Source organism: Chiloscyllium punctatum, chromosome 36, assembly GCF_047496795.1.
Source record: "Chiloscyllium punctatum isolate Juve2018m chromosome 36, sChiPun1.3, whole genome shotgun sequence".
Classification (NCBI taxonomy): domain Eukaryota; kingdom Metazoa; phylum Chordata; class Chondrichthyes; order Orectolobiformes; family Hemiscylliidae; genus Chiloscyllium; species Chiloscyllium punctatum.
Window position 1 is genome coordinate 59,093,370 of NC_092774.1, and position 12,077 is coordinate 59,105,446.

At 46.4% G+C, this 12,077-nt stretch overlaps 1 long non-coding RNA gene and 1 other non-coding gene across 2 annotated transcripts; one reads left to right on the forward strand and one right to left on the reverse strand.

Moving 5' to 3' along the window:
- Window positions 1-12,077, reverse strand: LOC140460539 (uncharacterized). The gene is made up of 3 exons (XR_011954172.1): window positions 9,713-12,077; window positions 9,150-9,238; window positions 1-1,497 (listed from the first exon to the last, which is right to left on the reverse strand). It is a non-coding gene; the product is annotated as an uncharacterized lncRNA (long non-coding RNA).
- trnae-uuc (transfer RNA glutamic acid (anticodon UUC)) lies at window positions 11,186-11,257 on the forward strand. Its single transcript has one exon. It is a non-coding gene; the product is annotated as a tRNA-Glu (tRNA).

Sequence of the window (12,077 nt, forward strand, 5' to 3'; positions counted from 1 at the left end):
TCCAGTTAATAGCAATGATTTAATCCCTTTGATCAAGTCCTCCACCATCTCATAGATAGAAACTTAAGGGGTAAATTAAGGAAGAGAATTTTTAAAATTATCAATTCAAGCAAACAGTTTCCAACAATGGCTTGCCAAGCCGTTGGGCAATCCTTCGATGATGCGTTGTTCACAGGCACATAACCGTGAATTTAATTTCTAAGTCACTGCTGAATGCGAATGGACACCCTGAAGTATTCAGCTATTTCTTACAGACTAGAGCTCGTTCCCAGACAGAGTCAATAATTATTTAACTGGACAGAAAAATGCTAGAGAGAACAACTGCTGGTATCAATGAGCAGCAGCGCCCACTGGAAGCAAAGTTGCAGGGGTGGGGGAGCACGTCAGCATAAAACAAAAAAAACCGACCGACTCTCCCATTATAAGCACTGTCAGAATGTGCAGGGGTTCAGTCCTCTCAGTGACCCACAGCAGTTTCACCAGCAGAATCAGATTGTTGGGAGCACTGGTGTGCCCGCTGGCGCTTCTGCAAGGTGCAGAATGATGAGAACCTCCACTTCCACTCGGGGCAGGTGAACGGTCTTTCCCCGGTATGGCCCCACCTGTGCCTCAGCAGGTGGGAGGAATTGCTGAAGGCCTTCCCGCACTCTGGGCAGGAGAAGGGCCTCTCCCCCATATGGACCCGAAGGTGGGATGCCTGGGTAAAGCCCTTCCCGCACTTGAGGCAGGAGAACGGGCTCTCCCCGGTGTGGACCTGCTGGTGCCTCAGCAGGGCAGAGGTATCATTGAAGGAGTTCCCGTACTTGGAGCAGCTGAAGGGCTTCTCTAATATATGGACCCGGCGGTGGATCAGTCGGACGGAGGAATAGCTGAAGGCCTTCCTGCATTCGGGGCAGCAGAATGGCCTCTCGCCTGTGTGGACCCCCTGGTGCCTCTGCAGTACCGAGGAATTGCTGAAGGTCTTCCCGCACTCAGAGCAGGAGAACAGTCTCACCCCGGTGTGACTGCGCCCATGAGTCTCCAGGTCAGATGGGAAACGGAAGCCTTTCCCACAGTCGCCACATTTTCATGGTTTCTCCACGGGACGGGATTCCTTGGGTTTCTCCATGACCGAAGCTTCAGCTGCACACAAACGCATGTACAGCACCTCCCTGCCGTGAATTATTTTTCCCAGTCTGTATAACTTTTACTGGCTCCACAATCAGAGTGCTGCAATAGTCGGGTCTCTCTTCCACTCTCACTGATGCTGAAAACGTACTGAAAGAGGAACCAAAAAGCTTGGTTCCTTCTCACAGAATCATAGTCGAAAATTGTTACGGTCCCGATGGATTCAGTGACTGCCAGACATTGACGTGAAATTGAGGACTGCAAATGCTCGAGAGTCAGAGTCAAAGCACAGCAGATCAGGCAGCATCTGAGGAGCAGCAGAGTCAATGTTTCAGGCAAAGCTCTTCATCGATTGATATTGAAACGTCCGTCTTCAGATCTTCAAATAATCTGTAAAAAGAGATTACAAAAGTCATTACTGTCAGTCCAGGTTAGAAATTCCAAACAAGCAATTCTACTTTCTGCAGAACATTCTTTTCTTTCCCCACAAAATTGAAAGCACCATCCCACCCCTTCTCATCCCTCTATTCTCACACCGCTCAAACTAATCCTCCCGACGGTACTGATTCAGGATCTTACAGAGACCGAAAAGTGAAAACATCAAGATAGACACCTCTGAATTTTGGATACCTCCACCCTGAAAATTAGTATCTCTCACGACATCTGGGAGTGAGTAAGTCTGATTTTGGGAAGCAAGAAAAAAAGTGTCTATTCAGGATGAACCTTCAATGCAGCCTCTTGAGAAACAACCAGACACGAAATGGTTAACATCTGGGGAGGTGGAAGTGGGGAGATGGAGGAAATGTGATATCAAGGCATTGGCACCGACACCAGACAGAAACTGAACACACAGGCAGGGCAAACATTACAGGCAAGACAGAGTCATGGAGATACACAGCACAGAGGCAGGTCCTTCAGTCCAACTCATCCGTGCCGACCAGATAGCCTAATGTAATCTTGTCTCATTTACCAGCACTTGGCCATATCCCTCTGAACTCTTCCTATTCTTATACCCATCCAGATGCCATTTAAATGTTATAATTGGACCTATATCCATCACTTCCTCTGGCAGATCATTCCTTACACTTGCCTGCCTCACATCAAACATGTTATCCTCCTGTTCTGGACTTCTCCCATCCCAGGGAAATGACCTTGTCTATTTATCCTATCCATGCCTCGCATGACTCTTGAAACGTCTGTAAGATCACCCCTCACCCTCTGGTATACTGGGGAAAACAGCAATGCACTGTGTTTACTTTTAGCTTCACACTCACTGCACCTTACTCCCGTATAAAACATTGTTTCCCTCCCCCACACTGTCCATAGGAAAAACCAAGAGTGCTGAGACTCTGGAGTTGGGGGAATGCCACGTAGAATTCCTGCAATGTGGAAACATGCCATTCAGCCCAACAAGTCTACACCGACCATCCAATGCGTAACCCATATGGACATTTTCCCCTAGCCCATTCCACTACACTTACTGCACACTATGGGCCCATTTAGTATGGCCACTTCTCCCGAAACTGCACACCTTTAGATGTTGGGAGGAAACCAGAGCACTAGGAGGAAACCCAGCAGACACGGCAGGGAGAATGAGCAAAATCCACACAGGCAGTCGCCCCAAGGCTGGAATCGAAAGCGGATCACTGGCGCTGTAAGGCAGCAGTGTGAACCACTGATCCAACGTGCTGCCCATGTGTGCAGACAGAGGTGGGGGCTGGGAACTTTGTTAATTGTACCACACAGTGGATTGTTGAGTAAGGTTACATCTCACGGGATCCAGGGAGAGCTAACCAACTGGGCACAAAATTTAGAAGCGCGTTGTTGGAGATGCTGGAATCCTTCCTGAAAACAACAAATGCTGGAGATCACAGTGGGTCAGGCAGCGCTGTGCTACTCTATGATTGGATGGTGTGGATGTGGAGATGATGCTTCCACGAGGAGAAGGGTTGAGGATGCCAAGTCATTGAGGGCATTTAAGACAGAGATAGGTTCTTGATTAGTAAGGGGTCAAGGGTTATGAGGAGAGGGCAACAGAATGGGATAGAGAAACATATCAGCCATGATCGACTGGTGGAGCAGACTCGATGGGCCAAATGGCCTCATCCTGCTCCTGTGTATTATGGTCTTAAAGCTGGGCAGATGACTTAAGGGGTTCTCACAAACTATTTCAGAATCCTGAAGAGGAGTTGTTGGACTCTAAAATTTAATTCTGCTTTCTCTCCACAGATGCTTCCAGTCCTGCTGAGTTTTTCCCGTGTTCTCAGTTTTGTTTCAGATTTCCAGCATCCACAGTTCTTTGTCTTATTTATCAAATTCATTTCTTGCCCTTCCCAAGTGTCTGGAACTTCATCTCCCTGATCTAGAAGCTGTTCACTTACCCTAGAAATGACCACTACCTCCTTATCAAAGTAGACCCCTTTGTTGCAAAATGATTGTTCAATTCTGTGACCAAAATTATTGCATTCGTAATTACTTACACAAGGGACTCTCAATATCTCAGGCAAGAACACAGCTAGATTGTTTCAGACAGTACATTTATGTGATTTGATGCAATTCCCTCTTCCCGACTTTACCAGCGTGTTGCAGGGAATGGAGGGTTTGAATTAAGGAGAAGCTGGGACATTTTTCCAATGGAGCGGAGGAAGTTGACAGATAACTTTAGAGATTTTTTAAATCAGGAGGGGTATAGATAATGTGTCATTTCCAGGAGGCTCAGAATATTTTATTGCTCCAAAAGGTGTAAAAGGGGGTCAAAGTTTCAGCAGAAATCGAGCAGAGCTGAGAACAGACAACATTTAACTCTGTGGGAACAGGGAGATCAGAGGACAGAGAAATCAGGACCTGAAATCCAAGCTAAAGCCAGACTACCATGTTATCAGTGATTTGATTAGTAGTGCCCACCCTCTACCTTTACTGAGCTTCTCACTCGACTTGAATGCCATGTATCCCTTCGATATTCCGGATCCAATCCTTGTCATTCTGAAGCCACATCTCTGTAAGGAGTCTCAGATCATAATTATTCTCTTCAACGTGTGCAGTCAATTAATTTTCTTTTGTTACAATGCAGCACCCATTCACAAACTGAGCTTTTAGTTTTATTTTTTGTGATGGTTAGAATCCAGTTTGGTTGCTCGTACATTTATTCTCCTTGTCCCTTTCTATCATTCTCTGGTGTTTGGTTTCCACATCACTACATTGCTCACTGGCCTTGATTTGGATTGGCTGTGGAAAATTGCCCAGTGTCCAGGGATGTGCAGGTTAGGTGGGTTAGCCATGGGAAATGCAGGGTTATCGTTTCAAAGTAATAGAAGGACGAGGCCATTTGGACCATCGACCCTGCTCCGCCATTCATTAAAATCATGGCGGATCTATCAATCGTCTCAGATCCTCCTAATTGCATTATCTCAAATACCCTTAATTCCCTTACCATGCAGAAAACCCATCCAAACGTGTCTTAATGAATCTGCCTCTACTACTTCCTTGAGCACAATATTCCATTAATTTACCATTAACCGCATAGGTCCTGCCCTGAGTTGCCTCATCAAAATGCGACAGCTCATATTTGTCTAAATTAAACTCCATCCACTACTCCTTGGCCCATCGGCTCATCTGATCAATTATAATTTATATTAAACTTTCTTTCCTACCTTATTCCCTAAAAGCTGAAAATCTCCTTCCCGCACTCTCGCCCTCCATTCTCACATTGTTGAATCTAATCACGGATGTCCTCATCCTGAACGGTTTGGTTCATGTTGATTAACAGGCCCACATTCAAGGGGGATCTAACTGAAACGTACAGAACATTGAACGGCCTGGACAGAGTGGACACTGGGAAGATGTTTTCACTGGGAGGAGAGACTAATACCCATGGGCATAGCCTTAGCATAAAGGGAGAATGGAGATTAGGAGAAATTTCTTGAGCCAGAGAGTGGTGAATCTATGGAATTCATTGTCACAGAAAACTGTGGAGGCCAGGTCACTGAGTATGTTTAACATTGAGATAGAGATGTACAGCACAGAAACAGACTGTTTGGTCCAACTTGTCCACGCCGACCAACTATCCCAACCCAATCTAGTCCCACCTGACAGCACACGGCCCCATATCCCTCCAAACCCTTCCTATTCATACACCTACCCAAATGCCTTTTAAATGTTGCAATCGTACTAGCCTTCAACACTTCCTCTGGCAGTTCATTCAATAAACATACCATCCTCTGCATGAAAAAGGTGCCCCTTAGATCTCTTTTGTATCTTTCCCCTCTAACGCGAAACCCATGCCCTCTCGTTCTGGACTCACTCACCCCAGGGAAAAGACTTTGTCTATTAATCCGATCTATGCCCCTCATGATTTTATACACGTACAGTTACGACGTTTAAAAGACATTTGAATAAGTACTTCAATATGAAAGGTTGGAAGGTTTATGGGCTAAACACTGGTAGGTGCGACGAGTTTAGTTTGAGAACATACTCAGCATGGACTAGTTGGATGAAGGGTCTGTTCAGTGCTGTCTGACTCTGTGACTGATCTGTACTGGTCTTAAAACCATTTTCTTACCTCCCCCCATAAGCATCTACTTCTTTGTTGTTCAAAACTCAGATTAAATTAGCCTTGAATATGTTCAATGACCCCACTTCTGAACTCAATTCCTCTTCGTAATATATCATTTGCCTTGCTCATTGCCTGCTGCATCTGCCCGACAACTGGCATTGACTGGTGTGGAGGGACTCTGAGACCCATTAGTACATCCATACATCATTCCTGATGAAGGGCTTGTGCCCGAAACGTTCCCTGTCCTGCTCCTCAGATGCTACCTGACCTGTTGTGCTTTTCCAGTGCCATATTTTTCGACTTTCACCTCTAGTCCTCACTTTCTCCATATTCCAATATATCACCATTTATACAATGCACTGCTTTTTTTTTAAAACAACAAAGGCTATAATTTCACATTGCGGCACTGCACTTGCCACGTGTTTGTCAATTGAGACACAGACCTGGACCAACTTCGGGAAGAGGCAAAAGACTGAGTTCTGAACAAAAACCGTAGCGCACTCAAAACGCCGGCTCTGTTTACCTTTCCACAGATGCTGCTCGACCCGTTGGCTTTCTGCAGTATTCGCTGTGTTTGTTCTGCACAAATGCTGCTTTCCATTAAAGAACTTCAATCCCTGTCCTCTGGTAACTGACCCGAGTCAGTGGCAAGAGGTTCTTCTGATCATTAACCTGCCCATTCACACCACGTCTTCTCCCATCATTGCCAACAGCCCCTGGAAATCTCCAGTTAACCTTCTTTGCTCCAAAGAGAACATTCACAAACTTGGGAATGTCTCCACAAAATGGAAATTGCTCACCCCTGGACATGATGCAAGTGTTACAATGGGGCAGAGGTTTTGGCAAAATATTGTCAGTTAGCAGGTAGAAAAATGTTCAGGAAGTAAAACACAAATCCCAGTCTCCAGCTTTGTGAATCTTTAGAAACTCTTTGGGAAGTGGAATTGGAGGAGAACTGACGGACTGAGCAGAGACAGTCCAGACACCGTCCCTTTGTTTAAGAGGCTGATTGACTCTGATATTCTCGGGACATGAACTGACCCGAGACATTGAAAGAATTCTCTGCACATCAGGAATTCAAACCCATTCTCGGCTCGGAGCCAATGAGAAAATTCGGGAAGAGGCAAAACACTGAAAGGCTCGGAGTGCGATGGTCCCGGTGTAGGAGAGCTCGTTCCTCGTGACATGGATGTGCCTGCAGATGGTGGGATCAGACTGTCCCCATGTCTCCATAATGAATGTCCAAGGTTTTATTATGGAAAAGTAAAACTGATAGAAGACAATGGTAATTTTGGGCGGGGCGGGTTGAATTATGAATCGATTAGTAGGTTCCTCAAAGACACTGTGCAGCCACTGCTCGGATTTGTCTCTGTGGAGCAATTGGTCAGCACGTTCAGCTATTAACCGAAAGGTTGGTGTGTCGAGACCACCCAGGGACGGAGTGTTTCTTGATCTCGCTCCTACCGCTTTCTTGGCTGTGAAAGTGCACCTTTTTAATGGATTCAGGAAAATGTTTCCCAAACATTCTTCTCCACTTCTCCACAAATCTTCTCCACTGAGGAAGCACAAAGGGGTTTCTGAATTGATTGAATTTCTAACGTAAAGGACTGCGGATGCTGAGAATCCGAGACAGAAAGTGAAACTGCTGGAAAAAATCAGCAGGTTTGGCTGTACCTGGATGAGGGAAAAAACGAGTTCTGAAATGTTGTCTCTGATTCTCTTTCCACAGATGCTGCCTGACCTTCTGAGTTGCTCCTGCAATTTCTGTTTTTGTTTTTAACTGAACATCCATTTCATCTTTCGGGATGAAACACCCAGAATCGCCATTTGCAGATATTTAACCCTTTCGAAACCTGTGAAATGATTGGATTCAAACAAACTCAGCAATGATTCACTCTTTTTCAGTTCCACAGGCAGAGAGACCTGGGAAATGAAGCTGTCAGTGTGGTTCTGTATTGGTGGGCCGAGTGGTGAATGCGATGGACTGGAAATCCGTTGCGGTTTCCCCACGCAGGTGTGAACCCTGCCGACGACAGTTGAGAAACGTCGTCAAAAAGAAAGAGAGATTGCTCCACGGTTTTTTTAAAGATGTAATTCAGTGGAGGGATTGAAGTATTTCAATCACATTGGGACTGGTCGGGAACCTGTAGCCCACTGCCTGTCAGGGTGGTTCAAGCAGATACCCACAGAGCTGCTATTGAGGCGATGAGCCAAGGGTTTGGAAATGAGACGAGAACAGTGAGGGGCGTGAAGTCGTGATCGAAGTTAAGCAGGCACCTGAGGACAAAGGTGTTTTATTTGCCAGTGAAAGATACTGCTTCACAAAGTTAGACAATAGACAATAGACAATAGACAATAGATGCAGGAGTAGGCCATTCTGCCCTTCGAGCCTGCACCGCCATTCAATATGATCATGGCTGATCATTCCTAATCAGTATCCTGTTCCAGCCTTATCTCCATACCCCTTGACTCCACTATCTTTAAGAGCTCTATCCAATTCTTTCTTAAAAGAATCCAGAGACTGGGCCTCCACTGCCCTCTGGGGCAGAGCATTCCACACACCCACCACTCTCTGGGTGAAGTAGTTTCTCCTCATCTCTGTCCTAAATGGTCTACCCCGTATTTTGAAGTTGTGTCCTCTGGTTCAGCACTCCCCCATCAACGGAAATATGTTCCCTCCTGCCAGAGTGTCCAGTCCTTTCATAAGCCTATACGTTTCAATCAGATCCCCTCTCAGTCTTCTAAACTCAAGGGTATACAAGCCCAGTCGCTTCAGTCTTTCCGTGTAAGGCAATCCTGCCATTCCAGGAATTGACCTCGTGAACCTACGCTGCACTCCCTCAATAGCCAGAATGTCTTTCCTCAAATTTGGAGACCAGAACTGTACACAGTACTCCAGGTGTGGTCTCACCAGGGCCCTGTACAGCTGCAGAAGCACCTCTTTGCTTCTATACTCAATCCCTCTTGTTATGAAGGCCAGCATGCTATTAGCCTTCTTCACGACCTGCTGTACCTGCATGCTTGCCTTCATTGACTGGTGGACAAGAACACCCAGATCTCTCTGAACAGCCCCTTTACTAATTTGATACCATTGAGGTAGTAATCTGCCTTCCTGTTCTTGCCACCAAAGTGGATAACCAGACATTTATCCACATTAAACTGCATCTGCCATGCATCTGCCCACTCACCTAACTTGTCCAGGTCACCCTGTAATCCCCTAACATCCTCATCACATTTCACCCTACCACCTAGCTTTGTGTCATCAGCAAATTTGCTAATGTTATTGCTGATACCATCTTCTATATCATTTACATATATTGTAAAAAGCTGCGGTCCCAGCACGGATCCCTGCAGTACCCCACTGGTCACTGCCTGCCATTTCGAAATGGAGCCGTTAATCACTACTCTTTGTTTCCTATTAGCCAACCAATTCTCTATCCAATCTAGTACTTTGCCCCCAATCCCGTGCGCCCTAATTTTACTCACTAACCTCTTGTGTGGGACTTTATCAAAAGCTTTCTGAAAGTCCAGGTACAGTACATCCACTGGATCTCCCTCGTCCATCTTCCGAGTTACATCCTCAAAAAATTCAAGAAGATTAGTCAAGCATGATTTCCCCTTCATAAATCCATGCTGACTCTGTCCTATCCTGTTACTATTATCCAGATGTGCCGTAATTTCATCCTTTATAATAGACTCCAGCATCTTTCCCACCACTGAGGTCAGACTAACTGGTCTATAATTTCCTGCTTTCTCCCGCCCACCCTTCTTAAAAAGTGGCACAACATTAGCCGCCCTCCAATCCTCAGGAACCAACCCCGATTCTATTGAACTCTGGAAAATAATCACCAGCGCATCCACGATTTCCCGAGCCACCTCCTTCAGTTGGGACTATGGAAGGGAAGCAGTGATGGTGATTATCTTTGGCTGTTCACCTTGTGAATGTTCCCAATGCTGCGCATGTCCGTGTTAACGTCAGAACTCTGCAGCATGGCGGCGTCAGGTACGCACAGTACCAGGGGCGCAATGGATGACGCATCTGACTCCACCTACCTGTTTGAAATGCAGCTCACAGCTTCTTCACACATCCCAATTAATCTTTCTCATTGTCCCGAAGCCGGCATACGGTGTGAATTCCTAATCTGCAGGAACGAGATTCCTTTCACTGTCTCGCGTCAGTAAGTGTCCCTGAGAACATCAGAGTCCCGTCACAGCGCTGTCAGAGGAGGGGAAGCTGAAAGAGACCCACACGCTGCTCACGGGCACATTTCACTTTCCCCAACACACCGCCCCAAAGACTGCGGCTCTTGGGAGTGGAAAGGGAACAAACACCAAAACCCAGTCTCACCTTTGTAAATCTTCAGGAAATGAGAAAACTGTTCATCCCTTCGGGTCTTCCATCCTGGGCAGACAGCGTTGATTTTAAATGGCTGTCCAGTCAGTGCCGATTCGTTTTGGCTGAAAAAATCTTCCTTATCTCATCCCAGCATTTCTTGTCACAGAGACCTGTGCGGCAGAGTTCATGTATATATTTCCTTGTATGGTATTTTGTAAATAACATTCATTTGCTGGTTGTTTGTATCGGGTATTTCAGGTTCATTAGCCGCTGTTTAAGTGAGTTGGTCGGCTTGTGGGCTACCATGATGCTGAGGGGTTTGAGTTGTCTGGATATTATTTCCCAGATGTCTTTAATGTAAAGTAATGTGGCTCGGGTTTCTGCAGACACTGTGTCTGCTTGTGTCATTTTGTGGATGTGAAATCGGCACATTGGGTTTATTGGGTAGGCAAAAGTGAGGACTGCAGAGGCTGGAAACCAGAGTTTAGATCAGAGTGATGCTGGAAAAGCACAGCAGGTCAGACAGCTTCCGAGGAGCAGGAAAATCGACGTTTCGGGCAAAAGCCTTTCATCAGGAATAGAGGCAGGACTCTTCCAGGCGTGGTGAGATAAATTGGAGGGTGCTGGGCCTAAGGTAGCAAAGAGTACAATCGGTGAATGGGGGTGGTGACAGAGGTGACAGGTCAGAGAGGAGGGTGAAGCGGAAAGGTGGGAAGGGAGATTGGCAGGTCGGACTGGTCCTGAGGACAGCGCTCAGCTGGAAGGTTGTAACTGAGGTAAGGTGGGGGGAGGGGAAATGAGGAAACTGGTGCAGTCCACATTGATGTCCTGGGGTTGAATGTATCCAAGGCAGAAGTTGGGGCGTTCTTCCTCCAGGCATCGGGTGGGGAGGGAGCGGCGATGGAGGATGCCCAGGTCCTGCATGTCCCTGGCAGAGTGGGAAGGGGTGTTGAAATGTTGGGCCACAGGACAATGGGGTTGATTTTTGCGGGTGTCCTGGAGATGTTCCCTCACGCGCTGTGACTTAATTCTGCGAGGAGGCTCCAGTCTCCCCAATGTAGAGGAGACCGCATCGGGAGCACTGGATACACGAAAGGACTTTGGTGGAAGCCTTCGAACTTCTGTGACCCGGGTTCGATTTCCGGGCAGGGAAGCAATTTTCAGTAGAGTTGTCAGACTTCGGGCATGTCTCCCTGGTGGTCTAGTGGTTAGGATTCGGCGCTTTCACCGCTGCGGCCTGGGTTCGATTCCCGGTCAGGGAAGCAATTTTCAGTGTGTTTTTGGCGACCCATTCTCCTTGAATGCGCTGTACTGTTACTTATTGGTCTTCGTAGTCACTGGGTGTTGCAGCGTGTAGTGGTTCGTTGAAATAGTGCCCTCGTTCCGATTTGTTTGTATGTGTAGGGATGATTACTTCTGTAGCTAAGTAATTGGTTCGCGTGTGGTGTTTTCCTGTAGAGGCTGTTTTGAATTTATCATTGATTGTTCGCTTTCCTGTGACATCTAGAAATGGCACTTTGTTGTTGTTCTCCTCTTTTGTGAACTTTATGCCAGTAAGGACATTGTTGATGGTGTTGTAGGTTTCCTCTAATTTGTTTCATTTTTTGATGACAGAAGTGTTTCATGGGCATTTCGTTGATTTGTTTGTAGGGCTTGTTACTGAATATGAAGTGGGTGGTAAGGCACAGTTCCACGAGTTGACAGTGTTATCTTTGCTGCTGAAGTTGGTTCTGTGTTTTTGTCTTTAGTTCTTCGAGTAGTGTCTTCAGTTTTCTTTGGTCACGTTGATGTTAATGGATGTGAACAGGGCTGTTATGTCAAAGGACAATATTATTCCATCCTCTTCTATCTTCGTGTCTTTGGTGTTCAGGAATTCTTGGATGGAGTAAATGGAGTGGCATGAATCTTCGACTTGGTGTTTTAGTCCTCAGTGGCGGCCTTTGTCTAGTCTGTGTATTCGTGCTCCAAGTAGTGAGACTATGGCCTGAGGGGGGCTCCCGGTTTGAAAAAGAGGAGAACAACAATAAACTGCCATTCTTAGATGTCACAGTAGAGCGAACAGTCAATGGAGAACTTCAAGCT